This window comes from Podarcis bocagei (genome assembly GCF_964188305.1).
Source record: "Podarcis bocagei genome assembly, chromosome: 6".
NCBI classification, from domain to species: domain Eukaryota; kingdom Metazoa; phylum Chordata; class Lepidosauria; order Squamata; family Lacertidae; genus Podarcis; species Podarcis bocagei.
In genome coordinates, this window is record NC_138130.1 from 95,661,777 (window position 1) to 95,684,088 (window position 22,312).

The following is a 22,312-nucleotide window of genomic DNA, read 5'->3' on the forward strand; positions in this document are numbered from 1 at the left end:
GTACTGGGGGCTATCTATTTTCTGCAGCCTTAGCCTTTGCATCTGTTGAGACCCCGGAAATCCAGCAGAGCTCCCTGCTGACTAAGGATGCTCAAGGAATTCAGTTTCTATGAATTCAGATGCAAATTGACCTGATTCACACCTCCCAGACAAATGTGTGGATTATAATGTAAACACCCTTGTGATACAGCTCTCTCTCTCTCTCTCTCTCTCTCTCTCTGTGTGTGTGTGTGTGTGTGTGTGTGTGTATGTGTGTGTGTGTGTGTCTGTGTGTGTGCGCCACACCAAAATGTGTTAACAATTCAGGACAGGATTCACCTACTGTAAGGACTTCAGCTTGTGCAAGAGGCTTCCCTTCTCCTCCCAGGGGTCAGGAGAAACCCCCAGAACAATATGTGGAGAAGCAGAGGGAGGATTGTTCCACCTGGCTTGCTGCAATGCTTGTGCAGATGGAACAACTGCAAAAGTGTGATGTTGAATTCCACCCTCACATTTTGGGATAAATTGCCTCTAGCATATATAGATTCCAGCCACCTCCTCCACATACCTAAAAGCCAAATCTCCAAGATGCGGCAGAGGCTGGTCTGCCATCAGCCAGCTCCTGCCTGCCTTCTAACTTATGACCAGCTGAGGGGGTGGCTCTGGCTGTCATCTTCCTCCCCCTTAGTCTCAATGTTACCCTTGTAGAACTCAGCAGGGAGGAGGACGGGGATAAAATTAGAATGAGTTTCTTCTGCCTGCCACTGGCTCCCTGCTTTCTCCCCTACCTGGCCGAATGGACACCTGCAAACACAGCCAAGGTGGATCTTGACATGCGTGCATCAAGTGGACCTGCACATGCTGCTTTTCTTCTCTTCTGCACTCCCAGTAAAAGTTGCAACCAGACCCACTCTGAAATGAAACATTGGGCTGAGCATTACTAATCCTGTTAGAAAAGAAAACAGTTCTGCTCAGTTTGCTAAGACACACCATGATGGAGAGGTCAGGGCAGGACATGCTGTAGCTGATGAAATAAATACAATATATTGTGTGTGGTGGGCAGCTCAGGCAACAATTCTCAGTGTGGAAATAGTGTCTGCTACCTGTAACTACCGGAATATAAGAGTGTCCCTGCTTTCGTTTATGAAACAATCATCTGTTGTTCATTATTATCCTTTCATACAGTGACTTTCTGACAGTGCACTCAAGATGACTCACCATGTTTCTCAAACTTGGGTCCTCAGCTGTTGTTAGACTACATCTCCCATCATCCCTGACCACTGATCCTGCTAGCTAGGGATGATGGGTGTTGTGGTCAAGTAATAGCTGTGGACCCAAGTTTGAGAAACATGGTTTTAAAACAATTGTTTATAGCCAAAGAGACATGATGCAAAAAGGGACCGAGAAGGGGGATGCAATATTCGGACACTTTGGTCAGTGCATGAAATAGTTCTGGAAAGGAGATGAGAGGGAGCCAACTGGGAATTGATCCCAGCAAGGGATATAAGAAGGCACTGTTTTCCACCCCCCTCCATATTCATTGCATGCAAGTGCTGTTTCTGCTCTGCTGCAGTTTGGCTTTCAATAAAAACTACATTACTCATCTTGCTATCTGCTGCGGTGAAATGTTATGCACCGTATTTTTCTGTGTATAAGACTAGGTTTCCCCGCTAAAAAATAATGTCAAAAATTAGGGGGCATCTTATACACCGATACATCTCCCCCCATTTTCTTAAATCTGAGTCCCCCCAAATAGGAGGCGTCATACATGGGGGCGTATAGACGGAAAAATACAGTACTTAATAATCATTATATTATCACAGACCATTCATTTCAGAGCAAAGGCAACTCAATGCAAATGTGGGTGTGGGAATCAAGAATGAATTGTTACATGTTGTTTGAGGACTGAAAACAACAACATTAAATACTGGCCGTATTTGCTGGACATGGGACAAATAAGTGAACTTTGGCAGTTCCCACTCCCATTTCTGTTTTTGTCAGAATTCATGGGCATCCCTAATCTATACTGAGCCAGTGCTGCTTCACATAGCATTCTGATGCAGACAGGTGGAATTGTCACTGGCAACTTCATTTCTGGGAGTGAGAGAGCCAAATGGGAATTGAAAATTATGGTTTTGGAAATGAGGAAGCCAAGTGGGAACGGACCCCTCTGAGCCAATAGATGAGGCCTTGCTGTCTCGCTTCTCCCACTGTCGCAGTCAGGTAGAATAGACACCAACAGATGCAGTTCCCAGAGGAGAGGATCCCAGACTCACGGTTTCACCTCTGAAGGGTCTGGCAACTTCTGTTTCAGTGTATCTGAAGAAGTGTGCATGCACACGAAAGCTCATACCAAGAACTAACTTAGTTGGTCTTTAAGGTGCTACTGGAAGGAATTTTTTTATTTTGACTATGGCAGACCAACACGGCTACCTATCTGTAACTGGTTTCACCTCTGCGTTGGATACAGTTTGCCGGAACTGTCAGTGACAGACACAGGTCGGAAATGGGCAGATCCAAATGGCAGTTGGCCATTGGTGGGCCTACGGAGGTTAAGTCCAGCTTTTCAGGTGGGAGCCCCACTTACATAAGTCCCCGCACCAGATTTCTCATTTCAGCAACCAATGCCTCTTACGCAAAATACATTATCCAACATGATGAAGCAGCACAGACAGAAGGTATTTTGGAACACTGTAAAAATATAACCACATTTTAAGACTCTCATTACCATCAAATAGGACCAGATGGTTAGCAAATACTGAATTTGCAAAAGTTTTTTTAATTAAAAAAAAGAAAAAGCCGCGACCAACTATAACTTCAGGAGTAAAGTTTCTAGAACTGTTACAGGAAATACACATATAGGTATGTTGCAGGAAGCATAGTGGAGAAAAATATTGAAAGAGAGAGAGAAATAAGGAAAGAAAGAAAAGAAAGGAGAGAGTTATGATCTACCAAAGGGCATGCTCTGCAAATGTCAGAGATGGGAAAATACACTTTGCCACCAGTTTAATAGTGAAAGGAAACAAGAGGTTGTTTCCAAGATATGAAACAGGAGACAGTGTGATTGCTAAAGGGGTGATGTGCTCAAGGAAGTATGAAAGGGACTTCTAAAACTACTTGCCAACTTGCTAGGATCAGTACTGATTAAGTGCTGATAGTTATATCGAAAATGCCCATCTGCACTTCCAAGCCTTGCATAGGAGCTTCTAGTTTGAAATCCAGAGTTTTTTCTCATTTTGTGCATTTGGTATGCAGATTAAGCACTTATAAAAAATGCAGTTATTAAAATGCAACCCAAAACAGCATGAGTCACATATTCCTATATGATTTAAATATTTTATATAAAGTATATATAGTTAGGTCATTAGTTCATCTAGCCCAAGACTCTTGACTTTGATCAGGGCCTGACCATGCAAAGGATGTGTGTGTGTGTGTGTGTGTGTGTGTGTGTGTGTGTGTGTGTATAATCGACTGAGTGGGGAAGTCTGTCTGAGGCTGTAGCCTAAGGGACACACTTTTCTTAAGGTCTAGTTTGCTTGGGCTCCTCACGATCCAGAGGGTTGGTGGTATAGCTGGATACTGGAGGCCCTGGTCAGAGACTCTCCTTTATAGCTGGTGAGATCTGGCTGTTAGCTGGCCAGTGTGGGAAATAATAATAATAATAATAATAATAATAATAATAATAATAATATTTATACCCCACCCTCCCCAGCCAAGACCGGGCTCAGGTATAAAATTTTTTTGATTGAAATACAACTTAAAAACAAGTTTAAAACACAACATTAAAATGCAGCCTCATTTCAGTAGGAACTCAAATCAAAAACTTTTTGGGGGATGAAAACGTCAAGTCTTCACCAAGGCCAACTATCCAGACTGGTCCTACATGGGCCAGAAAAAAGCCAGGGAAGTCCCCAAATAGGAGTTCCATCACAGAAGGAGAAAGGAAAAAGGAAAGAGGGGGAGGGGATCAAGTTGATTCCAAGCCGAAGGCCAGGCGGAACAACTCTGTCTTGCAGGCCCTGCGGAAAGAAATCAGATGCTGGGCTAGACAGACCATTGATTCACGTCATCCAGTGCTGGATTTATGTATAAGCTAAACCAGCTATAGCTTAGAGCCCTACTCTCTTGGGGGCCCAAAAAAAATTAAAGGGAAAAAAACCTGGATGTACATTTCCAAAATATAAGATAAAAAAACAAATAAAATTAAACCTACATACAACAACAGTGTTTTGTGTTGTGTACATATTTTGTTATGTGCAAATGGCTTTAGATACCTATTAGGTCCATAAATTACCATATAGCATATATTCAACACAAAAAACAGTGACAATTTGTTGTTGGCAGAGGACAGCTGGACATCTAAAGGGCCCCTTTACCTTCAGTTGCTTAGGGCCTCATCAACCCTAAATCGGGCCCTGATGCCATCAAAGGTGTTTTTAATGTGTCACAAGCTTTTATATAGAGAAAATACAGAGAGGGGAGGAAGATGTCAGGATGTAGCACAGGCACCGGACTATCAGTAACAGATTAGCTCTCAACTGGAAGGATGTGCCCTAATTGCAACGTTTCCCTCACCTGTACTGGGCATCTGAGTGTTTCATAGAAGTGACAGGCCAATTGTATTAATGTCCATGCAACTAGAATATGAAAATGAGTCACAGCAGCCCTCTGGCTTGTGATGCATCTGTAACGTGCCCCTGCGTGCTGCTGAACAAGCTTCATCCACCCTTGCTACGGCTAAAAATTAGGTGCTTGAAAGTCTCACTGTTTTCCCCATGCACATAACATATGATATGAAGTCTTGATAGCTGGCTGGCTGCTGGTTGCAAACAGTGGGGCTGCAAACTGTTCAACTAGCTGAGCAGCCACCAACCTTGGATTCTTAGCAAATGGGATTGGGGAGGAACAATGGACAGGAAGGGTTCACCTCGCTTGTCCCATGCCCAGAAAGCGTGGGTGCAAGTGGTTTTTCCATTTGACTCAACACTTACCCGAGAAAACCCACTCTTTATCACTGAATCAGAGTTGCGTGGCAAGTTCCCGCCTCCCTCCAGTGGAAATAAAGACACATGACACAATTATTTAAGGTGAATGGATAAATATCGCCACAACTTTATTGGTTACAGGTGATGAGCGGTATTGGCTTAGGCATTGGTCCTAACCGACTATGCGGCTTCAGCTCGTCCGATTGAAGTCTGGGAAGGGTTAACCACCAGTAGGGGGAGTGCTGCTGATGCACATCAACTCGGAACCCCCCCCCCCGTGCTTTGGGCCCTCACCTCCATAGGCTTTGGACAGGGCCACGCCCCCCAGAGGAGCTGGAAGCGGCAAAAGAGGGAGATCCCCGGCCTGCATTAAATAGAGCAGGCCACGCCCGCCGGGCCAGTCGATTGGCTGTCCAGGGAATGACGTGACTGGGGATTCCCTCAAGCGCGCAGAGGGGGGCGTGAAGCCCTCAACCCTACCTCCTTTCGAAGGCAGAAGTGGTTCAATCATCAACCCATGGGAAACCTGACCAATGTTTGCTCAATCAGTGGGTTTTCCTGGGGGAAAGCGGCAAGACATGTGGCAGCATGGACAAGCCTGGAGGGGAGAGAATCACCAACAAAGGTGCAGAGGCTAACTGCTCTTTCCATCCAAGTCACAATAGGGTACCTAGGAAGCACATCAAATGCTCTAAGCTATGGCATTTCCCCTAAAACCAGTGTGGGCTAAGAACTAAAAAGCAAAGTATGTTCTAGCAGATCTTTCCCCCGGCCACTTTGTGAGTGTGGCTTGGCTGGTGGAAGATTCAGAGCCTGCAACTCAGGCGGAAGCAACTCAGGTGGCTTGCTATACGTTCAGGCTCTTTGCAGGGAATCCTGAGTGGATGTAAAATGTGCTCTTCTGAATGCCTACCTGTTGTCCTCCCTTTGAAGCCACCAAAGCACTAATCGGTGCGTATCCCAGAAATCATCTCCTGTATTTTCATCTGACCCAACAAGAATAGCCATTTCACCATCATTTCAACCATTTTCATCTTCGCTTTCAACACATGCACATCTACATCTCTCTGTTAACCAGCATTGCTAAGGCCACTGTGACCCAGACATTCATCTGTGGTCTCATTCACTCTCTCTCTCCCATGAGATGACTGATTCTTTTGTGGCTGACTTTAATAGGAAAGTGATTGGTGTCAAATGTACAATCCTTTAGCTCTGGTGAGATAAAAGCTGAAAGTGGATGCGCCGCCTTCCGAGCAAAATGTCTCTCGTTTATTGTGGATTTTTATTTACGACCTGCTTTTTCTTCCATTCCTACCATGTGTGTATTATTTTGCTGGTACTTTCATGAGAATTGAGCCTGTTGTGCTTTTTGTGAACAATATGGAGGCAGCAGTTCTGCCAGAACCTTTGACACTGAGGAAGGGTTGCCAGCTTTCAATCAGCCTCTTTCGCAGGAGCCTGCTGAACAGGTGTTAATGTTTTTGTTCATTGCCAGGGATTGGGAATCTGCGGCCTTCTGGATGTTGCCAGACCACATCTCCCATCATTTTCCATGCTAGCTGAGGCTGGTGGGAGTTGGATAAGGCTTCTTTAGGCATTGCTTTCTGCTCAGGTTCTTTCATGTCAAATAAGGGTAATTCTGCAATAGTGATACAAGGTTTGATGAATGGGCAAACAACTCCCCGCAAACCTCCACTTTTACACAATAAACTATTTTTGTTTCTTTGACCTACACTGGCTCCCAGTACGTTTCCAAGCACAATTCAAAGTGTTGGTGCTGACCATTAAAGCCCTAAACGGCCTTGGTCCAGTATACCTGAAGGAGCGTCTCCACCTCCATCGTTCTGCCCGGACACTGAAGTCCAGCGCCGAGGGCCTTCTGGCAGTTCCCTCACTGCGAGAAGCCACGTTACAGGGAACAAGGCAGAGGGCCTTCTCGGTAGTGGCACCCACCCTGTGGAACGCCCTCCCACCAGATGTCAAAGAGAAAAATAACTACCAAACTTTTAGAAGACATCTGAAGGCAGGCCTGTTTAGGGAAGCTTTTAATGTTTAATAGGTTATTGTATTTTAGTGATCTGTTGAAAGCCGCTAAGAGTGGCTGGGAATACCCGCCCATCTGGCTGGGTATAAATAATAAATTATTATTATTATTATTATTATTATTATTATTATTATTATTATTATTATTACTATTACTATTATTATTATGAGTTATACACGCCCTCCCCCAATGAATTGTCTTCCCCAAAGCATTATAATTGGAAGGATCATGGATTAAGAACATAAGAACACAAGAAGATATTGCTGGATCAAAGCCAATGGCTTACCCTGTCCAGCAACTTGTTCTCACAATGGCCAGCCAGATGGCGGTGGGAAACCCACAAGCAAGATTCCAGCACAAGAGTAATCAATCAATCAATCAATCAATCAATCAATCAGGTTGGTTTGCAAGAAAATGTGACCCAAGTTACCTCTTGCCATCCCTACTCAGGTGAAATGTTTGGTTAATTTGGCACCCAATATCCACTGAGATATTTGGCAGGGGAGAATTCTGTAAAAGAAATAAATAATTTGAGGGGGGACAGTTGAATTGGAGCGTATTAGAATTAGAGTTTGGAGGGCTGCAGCGCAGAGTTTTGACGCAGAAGGTCCCTTGGCATCTCCAGGTAGGCCAGTCTGAAACCACAGAGAACTGCTGCCGGTCAGTGTAGGGTAGCCTCTTGGATTTCTGTGTAATGACTGACAGCAGAATCCTAGCCTTGTCTCTCCAGAACTAAGTCTATTGGATTGGGTGGGGCTTACTCCCAGGTAAGTGGGCTTAGGGTTGCAACCTACGTGCATCTTCAGCAGCTTATTATTAAATAGAGCAAACAAACAAACAAATAAGGAATTGCCTCTTCCATGCCTCCTACTATTTCACGTAATATTCCTTAGCCCTCCTCCTAAGTCTTCTTACTCCAGCACCTTACTATGTCCAGTCTCTACAACTAAGCAGCCTTCATGATGTAGAAGCTGAGCGTTCTGAAGGGATCGCTGTCCCCTCAAGTCCTAAGGGAAGAGTTTATACCGAGCTACGATCTGTAAGCAGAATGCATTTCAAAAAGAAAAATAGCAAAGGCTTCGGGTGAATTATCTGCATTGAGCTCCTGTCTGCGATCATTTGTGTTCCTTTAGCTCCTTCACCTGGTGAAAAATGCAATAGTCAGAAATGGACACATTCCAGGCTCTGTGCAGACCAATTTTTCTCACTATCCTTGCCGCTGCATCATAAAAGGCATTTCTTTGGGGAAATAAGATTTAATGTTTCTATTAGGCTGTCAAAGAGGAAAGAAAGAGAATTACAAATTAAACCGGGAGTTGATTTCTGTGAAGAGCTACATGTTTCACTGGCTCAGAGCTCCAAAGACAACCAAACAAATACAGCAGCTGCGGTCTTGTACCCACTTTCCTGTAACCGCCATTGAATTAATTGGGCATTGCTGCTACTGTAAGTAAACATACATAGGAGCAAGGCTGGCTTATGGTTTTTTGTGGCTTGAGACCAAACAGAACACAGCGTCCCTCCGCCGCTGCCTCTTCTGCAGCCCCTGCCTGCTACCACCTCTTCCTCCACAGCCCACCCGCCTCTTCTGTCTTCTCTGCAGCCCCCTGCACTGAAGGGGCTGGGAGAATAAAAGGGGGCCAGGGGGCCTCCTTTTCTTGCACTCCTAGTAAAATCCCTTAGAAGAAACTTTAATTTCATGTAAAATTATTTGTTAGGCACTTGGCTGAGAAGGGATGGTGGAGACTGTCTCCCCATCCTGACCCTTCCAGGGAGGAGGAAAAGGAAGACAGTTTAGATTTACAAAAGGAGTTTGAGGTAGGTGACAGCTCTGTTAGAACATAGTTCCATTCCACCTTCAGAACAGGCGTGTGGCGGCGTTGTATGTCACATGTCTGTTTACTTCCAGCGCAGTCTGCTGGGAACTTCCGTCATATATAGCTTTTGCCTATGCTGTTTGCTTGGACACGAAGGGAAGCAGACATGTTTTTCCTTTGTCCTGCTGCTGAATAAATGCTTGTAAATATGCTTACATATGCCTCTGTCCGCTACTTCTGCTGCGAAGAGTTCTTATCTCTGCTGGCTTGCGTGCTCAGTCCCTAAAGACTTCTGAGGCTTGAGTCACAGTTTTTGATGCTGTTCTGAGAACTGGAGTTCGCCTGGCTGCCGTCCGGAGGGCTGGAGCCAGCTGGGGGCCTGCCAATTGCCCCCATCTCCCCGGACACATCCCAACAAGCTCAGACACAGATGAGGGGGAAAGTTAGGAAATAATGGGAGAGGAGGAGGCAGGACCAGAACAGCAGCTGGCTGATACAGTGTCTTTAGAAAGCATTCCAGGCCACCACCACCCATCTCCCAGAACCCAGCGAACCTTAAAAGTAGGAGAACAAAGATCTTGAAGACAGAGGGCATGTAGCAGCACCCATAGAAGTGATGAATGAAGAAGTGGGAGAGATGGGGGGGTGGAGATTCACTTGGGACAATGCCATTATCCAAGAGGCTGGGTTCTATAGCCACTCTCTGTAATATTGAAATAAAAAAGGATGGTAAGAAACTTTTCCTTGTCTTTATACTTTCCTGGGTGACCAGCTGGGAGCTGCTGACGGCATCCTGACATTATTTTTATCTGACAAAAGTTGGCAGGGATGTCTCACCTGATTAATTATGTGGGGGCATCAGTTACTGTTCATTTATGCAGGTGATGCACAATGAACACCTTGGAACATACCTGGATTAAATGACCCTCCATACATGACCCTCCAAGTGTCCCTTTTTCCCAGGGACAGTCACAGATTTACAGACGCCGTCCCCATTTCTGATTTGATCCTGCTTTTAGTTAGGACATCCCTATTTTCATTGGAGAAATGTGGGAGGGTATGCCATACAAGCAGTTTCTCTGAGATCGTATCAGGGTGGATTTCAGGGTGGGTGGGTGGAAGAGAGGAAATACCTCCTGGAGACTTAAGAGTTGTGTAGATGAGTGGATTTCAGCAGGTATTATCTACATGAGAACCTACATCAGCAGATGTAGTTTTCAGAAGTCCTTTCCTCTTTGACATCTCACCACTCAAGTGGGCTACTTCATGTTTGCATCAAGTGAGGACATGGGCTGTTGTAGGCTTAACAAACCAATGTAGTCCTAGCACCACAAAGGAATTTTTCCATGTAAGCTGATGCCATCTCAAAAGCAGCATTTTTCTACTGAGTCAGCTCACATCTTTGTCTGACAGTGATAAATTGTGGAGCAATCAAGGGATGGGCTGAGATCTATGAATCAGCAGTCTCTCCTTACTAGAAAATGCTTTCATTATTGTGGCTTCCTACAAAGCACCATGAGAAATGTAGACTGAGGGTGATGCTATATTAGTCGGCAATCCAGTTTTGACGTGGAAATGTCATAGGCCTGTTTTTCTTTTATTTTCTCTGCCATAATTCCCGTGCCTTTCAACAGGTAAAACCATCTCATGCTTTAAGAACTTTAAGAAAAGACCATTCACTTGTAGATGTCTCTGTGCCATGCACATGTTAAACATAGATCCCTGGAAGAAAAGGTCAACCTATGAGAGTTCAGACTTGTGTTTAGTGATTTTCCACACCTGCGGGTCTGGTTGTGCATAGCTAGCCTGGCAGGTCCACGTTTTAACTGATTTTAATATTGTGTTTTTAAATTTTTACAACCTCCCCTGGGACCCCATGGTGAAGGGTAGATGATGGTGATGACGATTGATGATGATGATTCCATATGTAATAGCTTGGATCCTAAGATAACTCAAACTTTATGAAAGATAACTTTATGAAAACAAAGTTGAGTGCACCTCTGTCTGATTTTGGAAAATTCTTGCCTCCTATATTGTGTTGTTTGGAGACATCACCTTGCCGACAAAGGTCCGTATAGTTAAATCTATGGTTTTCCCAGTAGTGATGTATGGAAGTGAGATCTGGACCATAAAGAAGGCTGATCACTGAAGAATGGATGCTTTTGAATTATGGTGCTGGAGGAGACTCTTGAGAGTCCCATGGACTTCAAGAAGATCAAACCTATCCATTCTTAAGGAAATCAGCCCTGAGTGCTCACTGGAAGGACAGATCCTGAAGCTGAGGCTCCAATACTTTGGCCATCTCATGAGAAGGGAAGACTCCCTGGAAAAGACCCTGATGTTGGGAAAGATGGAGGATACAAGGAGAAGGGGACGGCAGAGGACGAGATGGTTGGACAGTGTTCTCAAAGCTACCAGCATGAGTTTGACCAAACTGCAGGAGGCAGTGGAAGACAGGAGTGCCTGGCGTGCTCTGGTCCATGGGGTCATGAAGGATACGACTAAATGACTAAACAACAACAACAACTACATTTCACATTGTTCAGGAAGGCCCCCTGATGCCCCCCTGGGTGAGGCTTTTTGGAGGGTTGCATGTGGCCTCAGGAGGGATGAGGGAACTGGGTGCTTCCCTTCTGTGAACTTTCTTAAATTAACTGTCCTTAGGATCCAAATCCATGCCTTGTAAATGCGAGTGATGCCAATTGGACAAGGAAGAAAACCAGTCCTATTGTACTCCTGTATCTTTTGCAAAGAGTAGATATATATATAAATGAGCAGACAAAGCATTACATTGCTATCTGCTAGTTGGTGCACAGCCAGTTGCTGCTAAAGAGGCAGCCACAGGAGACGAGTGCAAAAGCTGGTGATGCTAGGAAAGTTGAGAACTGTGGAATGAACAAAGGAGACATTTTTTGTGCTCTAGCAGGGGCAGATTTACCCCTATCTGCACAAGGACAGAGTGGAGCCATGCAATGTGGGCCTCAATGTTGGCTTCTTGGCACCACTTCAGTCTACCCACCCAGCCGCCATTTGTTTCAGTTCAGGATTAGCTAGTCGCTGTCTGGGGACTGAGTGAGAATTTTGGGAAGGGAACCATAGATTGCCAGTTGTGGAGGTGGAGGCTTTTCCCTGCTCCATATTAACAACACAGTGGTTGACCTTAATTCAGTCAACCTGGTAGTGCAAGCAACATGGCAGGTTCTTAGCCACTCTCTTAAGTACCCTGAGCCACATTCACCCAACCTATCTATCCTTGTTGGTTAGCTCAAGAAGTGGAGAGGGCACACTTCTTGCAAGAGGTTGAGGCTTGCTACCACTGAATGCTGGTCTATATGGGTGGTGGTGAATGGGTGATACCAGGCGTTGATTGGCTTTTGTTGATTTAACCCAGGCTTCCTCAAATTTGGCCCTCCAGATGTTTTTGGCCTACAACTCCCATGATCCCTAGCTAGCAGGACCAGTGGTCAGGGATGATGGGAATTATAGTCTCAAAACATCTGGAGGGCCTAGGTTGAGGAAGCCTGATTTAACTGCTTTGAGCCAAGGTGGCATTGCCAAAACGGGAGGCAGGGAGATTCTTCCCATTGTGCCCAAACTTGCTGGGTTTTTATCATTAAGATGATAAATCTGGTCCTTTATACCCATTGGATTTTTGCATATCTTCATACCAGTAGGAGAGTAGAACAGCAATTGGACAAATGTCTAGATTGGGCCTGGTAGTTGCGACATATTAATTGTGAATGTTGCTGTGGGGTATCCAAATTGTCTCAGTGTCAACAAACCTTAATGAGACGCTAATGAAGCAGTGGGCTGGGAACTCATTAGACTGCTCTTTAACCTTTGCCGCTGAGGACACAACCTAGAAATCAAACTAACATCGCACTGCATGCAGATGATTGATATGAATATTACTGTATGTCTTTGTTCTCTTAGGTTGCTTTAAAACAAGAACTTATATTTGCCAACAACTAGACAGCAAATATTATACTCCTGGTATTTTATTTAAGCTATTTTAAGGGACACATGGACACTGCATTCCTTCAGGGCTTGTTTTAAATTCCTGATCTTTGCTCTGAAATCTTCCTCATGGAAAGGCCACGCAGAACGTCCCAGGTTCAGCCGCCAACATTCCCTGTAAAAATTGTCTAGAATGATGGGAGGTGTAGTCCAACAGCATCTGAGGATACAAGGTAGAAAAACAGTGCACCCAACACACCCAAGAACAGCAAGCAGTCATCTCTGTCCACTCCCTGCCTTCTGAGGCAGCCACCTCACTCTTCCTAATGTTAGGGCCGGCCCTATTCCTAATACCATTTTGTCTAAACTTGAGGTGAAGGAAGAAACCATGGGAGACTGCTGAAACTAATGCAGCTTTGAGAGCACATTCCAACCAGCAACCCTTTGATTTATGTGACAAAATATACAATGCACACTCCCAATTAGAGCCGGTTCCTTTGCCATAGGCAGCAAATATTGGGCCCTGTTACTGGGATCTTTGTTTATGATTTCTTTATTTTTTTCTCCCTCAGTTTGCAGAAATTCCTGGGTCATCAGCAAATTCCTGAGATGCATGAGAGAGAAAGCAATTGATCAGTTAAACCACTCCACTTCTATTCAGTGGCACAATAAGCCATAGCTCCCGATTGAAAACCAGGGAGCTTGTTCCTTCTACATGCGTGTGCTATAGCATAGGCAAAATCCAGTATATAAGAGACAGGAAAAAGGAATGCTTCCGTAGGAGAACAAACGGCTTGTAGAGCAGCAGTAGGTGAAATGTATTCCTCAGCATTAAAATCTCAGCATTCCTCAGCATTAATAACCAGTGAGGAGTCTGTAGGGTTGCCAGCTTTTTAATTCGTCCAGCTCCTGTTGCTGAAGCAGCAGCCTAATGCTCAGAAATGTAGCTGATGGAGTTTTGGCTGGCATGGCAATTTCAGGGAACAGAAAAGCGTCATCTGTTCAATTTTGGTGACTCTGTGTGCTCTTCAAGGCTCAGGAGCAGGGCTGGTTAAAAAGAAAAAGCTGGCAACTGTATCCCAGAAATTAGGAGAAGGGAGAATTTCAAAAGGTAATTGTACTGGTTCGAGAACTGTGAATTAAGTCATTTCTTACTGAAATGTGAACAAAATTGAGACCAATAGTGGGTCCAATGGTCAAGAAGACAGTTTCATGTCAAAATAAAAAAATTCCTTCCAGTAGCACCTTAAAGACCAACTAAGTTAGTTCTTGGTATGAGCTTTCGTGGGCATGCACACTTCTTCAGATACACTGAAACAGAAGTTGCCAGACCCTTCTATATAGTGAGAAGGTGGGGAGGGGTATTACTCAGAAGGGTGGTGGGAATGGGAGATTGGCAGATAGCTGAGATGAGCCTGTTGACGACTCTTAACGACTGCAATAGGTCTTACAGGAAAAGGCAAGGGGTGAGAAGGTGAGAAATGGCTTAGTCATGTATAATGAGATAAGAATCCAATGTCTCTGTTCAGACCAGGTCTCTCCATGGTTTTAAGTTTGGTAATGAGTTGCAATTCAGCAGCTTCTCTTCCCAGTCTATTTCTGAAATTCCTTTGTAGTAAAACAGCTACTTTGAGATCTAACTAAACAGTTTCTGCATGTGCTGAAGAGGGAAGTGAGGGGCAGATGGGGCTTGTTAACCTGTGAAAGTGGCCCATCTAGGAGAAGGAAAACGTTGATCCTAAACCTCTGGAGCCTTGAAAAGTCTAAGGAATAAACCATACATGAATATGGAGTGGAGTCCCTAAGATTGTTGGGTGGCGCCTTCTAAGCCTCCTTCTGGCAACTCCTGCAGCTAAGCAGGTGCCAAACATCTTGCTCTGCTTTCCTTTGGACCACATCAGCAAGGCTGAGGGGGAGGTCTTGTCATCTGGGCAGCCCAGGACCTCCAAACACACTGCCCTGGCTTGCACCCCAGGGAGGTGTTGCTATTGCTGCAGTTTGACTTCACCCCCGGAGGCGCACTCCATTGTCTCTCAAGACAGATGGATGCCAGCAACATAGGATCCCTTAATGCAGGAATCCCTAAACTTGGCCCTCCAGATTTTTTGGGAGCACAATTCTCATAATCCCTGACCACTGGTCCTGTTAGCTAGGGATGATGGGAGTTGTAGTCCCAAAACATCTGGAGGGTTGAGTTTGGGGATGCCTGCCTTAATGCCTGAAGCATGTTAGGGTCTTCCCTGCACTCATGATCATAGTAAAGTGTTGCACCACCAGATGTCAAAGAGAACAACAACTACCAGACTTTTAGAAGACATCTGAAGGCAGCCCTCTTTAGGGAAGCTTTTAATGTTTGATGTATTACGGTATTTTAATATTTTGTTGGAAGCCACCCAGAGTGTCTGGGGAAGCCCAGCCAGATGGGCGGGGCATTAATAATAATAATAATAATAATAATAATAATAATAATAATTATTATTATTATTATTATTATTATTATTATTATTATTATTATTATTATTATTGCAAAAGCATGGACCTTAAGAAAAAGAAAATAAAAAAGCTATCACTTTTTTTGTAACTTTGATCCTCCTCCTTCTATCTCAGCCTGACATATTTGAAAACATCATTCATGTTCCTCGCATAGCGATATGATTTTGCGAAAGTGCCTCTGTTTAATTTTGCTGTAGCAATGGGGCAATCTCTTTGCCAGTGGATATATAGGTGGGTACCAAACCCCACTCCTCCTCACCCTACTTTGCTCTCCTGAAACTTCATAGCAAGTCTGCTTTTCAGTGCATACCAATGGACGAAGCATGATCATTTATTAGGGCTCATAAGCAGAACACAGCAGGACAGCTGGTTTCTGAACCAGCCTGCTGCAGCCTTTAACCCTTTAACAGCAGTTTCCTCTGCCACAATTAGCTGGCGATAAGGTTTAATCTGCAAGCTACGAAAGGCATTGCCTGTTGATTGCTCTTGGTCAAATCCCCATTAAAGACACAGGAGCAGGCCAAGCCTGTCCTTCCCCAAAAGTTGGCAACCTTATCAGAGAGTAGTAGGCATTGTGCATAAAAAAGGCACAGCTAAGGCAATGCAAGGGAAGGCGGGGGGTCAGTATTTTGCAGTATGAACCCCCCAGATTAAACACACAGTGTGGAAGCTGTGCCTATTGACAGGAAAGGAACTCAGTTCCAAGTAATCTGCTTAGTAATGCACACGCCAGCTTAAGTGGTTTGTGTATTGCAGTCATAATGGAGGAGGTGGAGGCTAGGGAAACAGTTGGGGGAGCACATAGTATTGAGAGCGCTGTAGTAGTATCACACACCCAGCTCCGCAGATGCTCTGTGGCTTTAAAAGTGGAGCTGGTCCCAGTGTTTTCCCCCCTGCCTTCCTCGCCTGGACCTAAGATGGATGCTTCTGCGGCAGCACAGCCCACAAGCCAGCTTTGCCCTGCCTGGCTGTTCTGCTTCTCTTGGAAGCTGGCTCCAGACAAGTCGTCAGCATTGCAGGAGCTACAGAGTGGAGAGGGCAGTTCCCCCCAGGTAAGGCTCCTGTCGTGAATGCAGAGCTGCTCTTTCAACGCACACCTGCTCAGGGGCGAAAGTGCTGAGGGTGCTGCAATGCCGAATTATGGCCCTTTTCTGTCGCGGCTTCCTCCCCCCCCACCCCCGTCGTATAAACAGAATGCAGTTTTCGGCAAGGGAGCAAAGAGTCGTCTGGCTGGTGGTCGTTAAAACTTATTTCTCTGCTCAAGTTTATTGGAGGAGGGAAGTGGAGATGGAGGGGCATTGCCACCCCTGTGTTCCTGGGAGAGCTAATTGCACATGGCGGAAATCAGTAGCCTTGCTTTCCTGTCTAGGGCAACCTTTCGGCCTAGCAAGGCTTTGTTTGACTTTTTGAAATTAGCACGCTGGGGAGAGAGAGGGCTCCTCTATTTTAAAGGCAAGCATGATGGGCTGAGATTCAACAGGTGAAGCTTCTTGCCCAAGCATATTATTTGGGGAAGTGCTTCTACCATTGTTAGATACCTGTTGGTCACAATATGCTTCTTCAACCCTTCCTTAAAGGTACTCATAGCAGCATACAGATTTATCTTCTCACCTGTTTTCATTTGAATAATAACCTTGTGAGGTAGCAAGCAGGGAGAGAGAGGGATAGAGGGGAAACTAGTCAAAGCCATCTTGGGACCTTCTTGGCTGGGTGGGGATTTGAACCTGAGAGCCAGTGTGGTGTAGTGGTTAAGAGTGGTAGACTCGTAATCTGGTGAACCAGGTTCACTTCCCCGCTCCTCCACATGCAGCTGCTGGGTGATCTTGGGCTAGTCACACTTCTGTGAACTCTCTCAGCCCCACTCACCTCACAGAGTGTTTGGGAGGAAAGGAGAATGGGAGGAAAGGAGAATGTTAGCCGCTTTGAGACTCCTTTGGGTAGTGATAAAGCGGGATATCAAATCCAAACTCTTCAAACTCTTCTTAAAGGCTTTAGCCCCCCTCTCTCAACTGGTACATTGGTTAGCGCTGCACTGTTATGACCACATGCCATTGCCCTCTAGTACAGTGTTTCCCAACCGGTGTTCCGCGGCACACTACTGTGCCGTGAGACATCGGCTGGTGTGCCGTGGGAGGGAGGCGGGCGAGTCGGGCGGCGAGAGGCGGCGGCGGCAAGGATCCGCGTCGAGCCGGGGGCGGCTCCGCGGTGGTGGTGCCGAGCGGCGGGGCAGCGCGCGCAAAAGGGAGGAGCGCGAGACAGCGGAGGAGGAGGAGGCCGGCATGTCCGGGCAGCAGCAGCAACAGCAGCAGCAGCAACTCCCGCCGCCGCCCCCTCCTCCGCCCGCTATCGCCGCCACCACCACAACAGCCGCCGCCGCCTCAGCTGCCGCCGTCCCTCAGTCCCTCGCTCTGCTGCCTCCTCCCACCCCGGCAAGGGGGAGGGAAAAAACTTTCACTTTTGTGCGTCCCTCCCGGCGTGACGCTGCGCGCTGACGTCACGGGGCGGGGCTTTAATGGTGGTGTGCCGCGAGATTTTTTTCCGGTAAACAGGTGTGCAGTTGCCCAAAAACGTTTGGGAAACACTGCTCTAGTAGTTCTCCAAATGGCTTTTGAGGAGCTCAGTCAGAGACCAGGCTGATTGATAGATAGCTTAGTTTTCTACAAGGGAGTGGCCTACAACTCCCATGATCTCTAGCTAGGCGGACCAGTGGTCCCAGGGATGCTGGGAATTGTAGTCTCAAAACATCTGGAGGTTGAGGAAGCCTGCTGTAGAAGGTGGTCTAGAGACAGAAGCTTACAAGGCCTCTGTGTGCTCCCAACCCTTGCCCAAAGCAAGTTGTCTGTGGTCCTGCAACCTTTGAAGAGACTTCCCTCTTTCTTTGTAGGACCCAACAATGGACCAGAACATGACACCTGTGAATGTTGCTGTATCAGCGCATTGTGTCAAGGGTCCATGGGGAGGATAGCAGCTGCCAGTGGTGTATAAATAGAAAGAAAGAAAGAAAGAAAGAAAGAAAGAAAGAGAGAGAGAGAGAGAGAGAGAGAGAGAGCATCTTCCTCTAGGAAGACAGATGCAAAAAATCTCATTCAACTTTTCTGCAATCTCCTTATTCTCCTCTAGCACACCTTTGACTCGTTTGTCATCCAAGGGTCCAAATGCCTCCCTAGTTGCTGCTAGAGTATATGTAACTGGGACCAGGTTATCCCTGTCCAGGGAAATCCACAGCTGGCCAACCAGCCGTAGGTGGAAATAGGCACTCCCAGCCATTGAAGTCACCTTTGCTTCCAGAGATACAGAGGGCTCTAGAAGTACCCACAAGCTGTGCTCCATACAGAGGAAGGCAACTCCTTCTAGAGCAGAAGGTCCTTTGAAATCCTGGACCTGAGAACCGCTCACCCACCATACCTCCATTGGGTGTTGACTGGATATTGACAACACTTCACTACAGATCCGCTGGAGACTTCTCCCAATTGCCCAGACCAGTTTTGGGGATGGAGGTGAAAGGTCTATTGAATAACAGCAGTGCTTTGGGAAGGCGGATGAATTTTACTTTTTGTGGTGGGTTCAGATTAGTGCTGGGGACGCGGGTGGTGCTGTGGGTTAAACCACAGAGCCCTAGGACTTGCCGATCAGAAGGTCGGGGGTTCCGATCCCCGCGACGGGGTGAGCTCCCGTTGCTCGGTCTCTGCTCCTGCCAACCTAGCAGTTCGAAAGCACGCCAAAGTGCAAGTAAATAAATAGGTACCGCTCCGGCAGGAAGGTAAATGGCATTTCCGTGCGCTGCTCTGGTTCACCAGAAGTGGCTTAGTCAGGCTGGCAACATGACCCGGAAGCTGTACATCGGCTCCCTTGGCCAATAAAGTGAGATGAGCACCGCAACAGCCACGACTAGACCTAATGGTCAGGGGTCCCTTTACAGATTGTTGTTGTTTAATCATTTAGTCGTGTCCGACTCTTCGTGACTCCATGGACCAGAGCACGCCAGGCACTCCTGTCTTCCACTGCCTCCCGCAGTTTGGTCAAACTTATGCTGGTAGCTTCGAGAACACTGTCCAACCATCTCGTCCTCTGTCGTCCCCTTCTCCTTGTGCCCTCCATCTTTTCTAACAACCTTTACAGATTAGTGCTAGTCTATACATCAGGGCATACTGTCACTACAGAAGTCCCTCCCCCCGATCTTTTTTTTAAAGAGTTCCTGTTGAAGCAGCGGCAGAGCTGGACTGAACAATCTGTTAGTGACCCAGTGGGAATTACCAATGCAGGGAGCCACATTTTTCCTTCCTAACAATGCCTGTGGGAATCACACTGTGCCAGGATGTAGCATAGTTCCCTCTGGGATGTTACAGGAGACAAGGCAGAGGAGCTGCTCGTTTCAATTTCATCTTCACTCCCAGTAGTTGCAAAGCTTTTCATCATCATCATCATCATTTATTATTATCATTATTAAATTTTGAACCTCCATCTGTAGATCTCAGGGCAGTCCACGACATAAAAATACAAGACTAAAAAAAAAGCCAATAACCCCTCTTCCCACCCCATGTCTTATGTCTTCTTTGTGTGCCCCAAAAGAAACAGAATTAATTTCCATGAAAGTGGTCCCTGGTTCTGTTGGGGACTCAAAATGGGTGTGCTTCCATGCCCCAGTGATACTTTTCTAGCAGAAAGTTGCTTTGAACTGGCTTTTTCTTTAGTCATAATTATTTTCCGTAGCATTTTGGGTTGAGTTCTTTTCTCAGTCTGCAATTTCACATAGACGAAAAAACGGCTAGACGAAGAGACTCGCAGAATGGATTAATTTCGTCTTGCGAGGCACCACTGTGTTTCCCAGTTGTTGGTGTTTATACTACATTTTTTAAGATTTGCCTTGAGAGAGTTTTTAAACCTCTTTTGCTGACCACCAGCATTATGCTTACCATTTTTAAGTTCGGAATAGAGTAGTTGCTTTGGAAGATGATAATCAGGCTTCCAAACAACATGACTAGTCCAATGAAGTTGATGTTGGAGAATCATTGCTTCGACACTGGTGATCTTTGCTTCTTCAAGTACACTGGCATTAGTTCGCCTGTCTTTCCAAGTGATGTGTAAAATTTTTCAGAGACACCGATGGCGTTTATAAGCAGTCCATGTTTCTCAAGCATACAGCAAGGTAACAACTAAAAAATATGCTAAGCATCACAATTAAAGCATAAGTTATATTATATGATTAACAAATCAATACCACATTTATAATCTATGAAACAATATTAACATTAACAAAATATCAATAATACTAATACTAATACTAATACTAATACTAATAATAATAATAATAATTTATTTATATGCTGCCCATTTGGCTGGGTTTCCCCAGACATTTTGGGTCGTTCCTAACAGAATAATAATAATAATAATAATAATAATAACAACAATAATAATAATAATAATAATAAAGCAATAAATCGCCAAACATTTAAAACTTCCCTAAACAGGGCTACCTTCAGATGTCTTCTAAATTTAGATAAACCAAGCACTGTTAAGTTTATACATATACTCTCCACACCCGCATGACTCATAATCTTTCACTCTGTTCAGCTCATTAAAATACATAGACACATGATGTCTATGGCAGCAACTTCCTTCTGAAGGTTCTTTAGGCTAGAAGTATGGCAGCATAGATGAAACCAACCAGCCTCTGATGGCAGACAGAGTCTCTCACCCCTCACAGATCTCCCTCTTGTCCTTGCATGCCATTTTTGGTCACCCTATCGTGTGTTGCCTCCAACTACACCCTACGCAGAGTAGACCTATTGGAATTCTATTAACTTCACTGGGTCTGCTTTGAGTAGGACTAGTACTGGCTACAACCACAAGTCTCTCCATTTCCTCAGCTCAGTTTGTTGGCTTCCTGGTTGTGCAGAAGAGAGCACCATGATTAATGGTCTTCCGTCAATCTGATTGATAGGCTTTCTGGTTGCAATAGGTAAGAGATCTGAGAAGGTAGTGCTGGAGGAGCTCGCAAACCAAGACTGCCTACTATTATTGTTTCTTAGGCATTTTTATGTGAAGTTGACAGTAGTCTTGGGTGCAAGAAAAGGGCAGACAATTGTGCTGTTGTGGAAATCCTGAACTGTTGGTAACATGGTGTTGACTGCAATGAAACCCTCGCGTCTCTTAGGTTGTAAAACCTCATGTTGTGTTAGCGAGTTGGCCAGCCCGTTGTTTTGAGCAGATTATGATATCTCTTTAATCAGAGTGTGGCAGAAAATCTCTTTTAATACAGCCTTTGCTAAAGAGGCTTTTTAAAGCTTGTGTGTAGCTCTCTAGCACGTACAGCAATAACTGCTAAATCATTGACTTGGGCTCCACTTTCCTAGGAGTAGACATCATTGAACTTACCTGTGAGTAGACCTGTATGGGATTGTGCTCTTTGTCTCACCTTGCCCCTTCGCTGTCACTAAGAAAGATCGTGTTCTTGCTCCAGGTGCGTTCTGAATTCAGTTCTGCATTTATTACCTGGAATGATTGTCTTAAATTTCTGCTGTTGTTTACTTTTATTTTAGGTATACGCAGTTAGCTGGTGTTCCTAAATGGAATATGAGCACACACCCTCCTCACTGTCTGGAGTTGGGGATTTTTGGTGGAGGAATGCTTTGTCTGTATAAATGCTGTTACCTGCTGCTAACGAGACTTCAAAAGTGCTTTACCTGCATGTTCCAAGCTATACAGCAAGCAAACAACTCGGGCCAGGTGTGAGACGGAGTCAGGCAAATGGTTCCTTCAACTTGATGGTTTTAAAACTTCCTTCCTTCGGAGAAGGGGTAGCATCAGCTTTGAGGCTGCCCTGAGTAAGGTGCCCTCCCTACTCACAAGCACCCACAGGCTGCTACCATGAGACCCAGGGCAGATCTACACAGCTATAAAAAAACGCTCTGCAAAAAAATAAAATATTTTTTTTTTTGTAAAGCTCACAATTGAAAATACTATGGAGTTGCAATTTCAGCTCTGCAGCTCCATCTGATGTCACAGTGTTGTTGTTGTTTAGTTGTTTAGTCGTGTCC

The 22,312-nt window shown here is 45.3% G+C and overlaps 1 protein-coding gene across 1 annotated transcript in view; it reads left to right on the top strand.

The window, feature by feature from the left end:
• Nucleotides 1–22,312, top strand: part of DLG2 (discs large MAGUK scaffold protein 2) — a 907,935-nt gene that overhangs the window by 333,875 nt on the left and 551,748 nt on the right. The gene's annotated exons all lie outside the window — the stretch shown is intronic.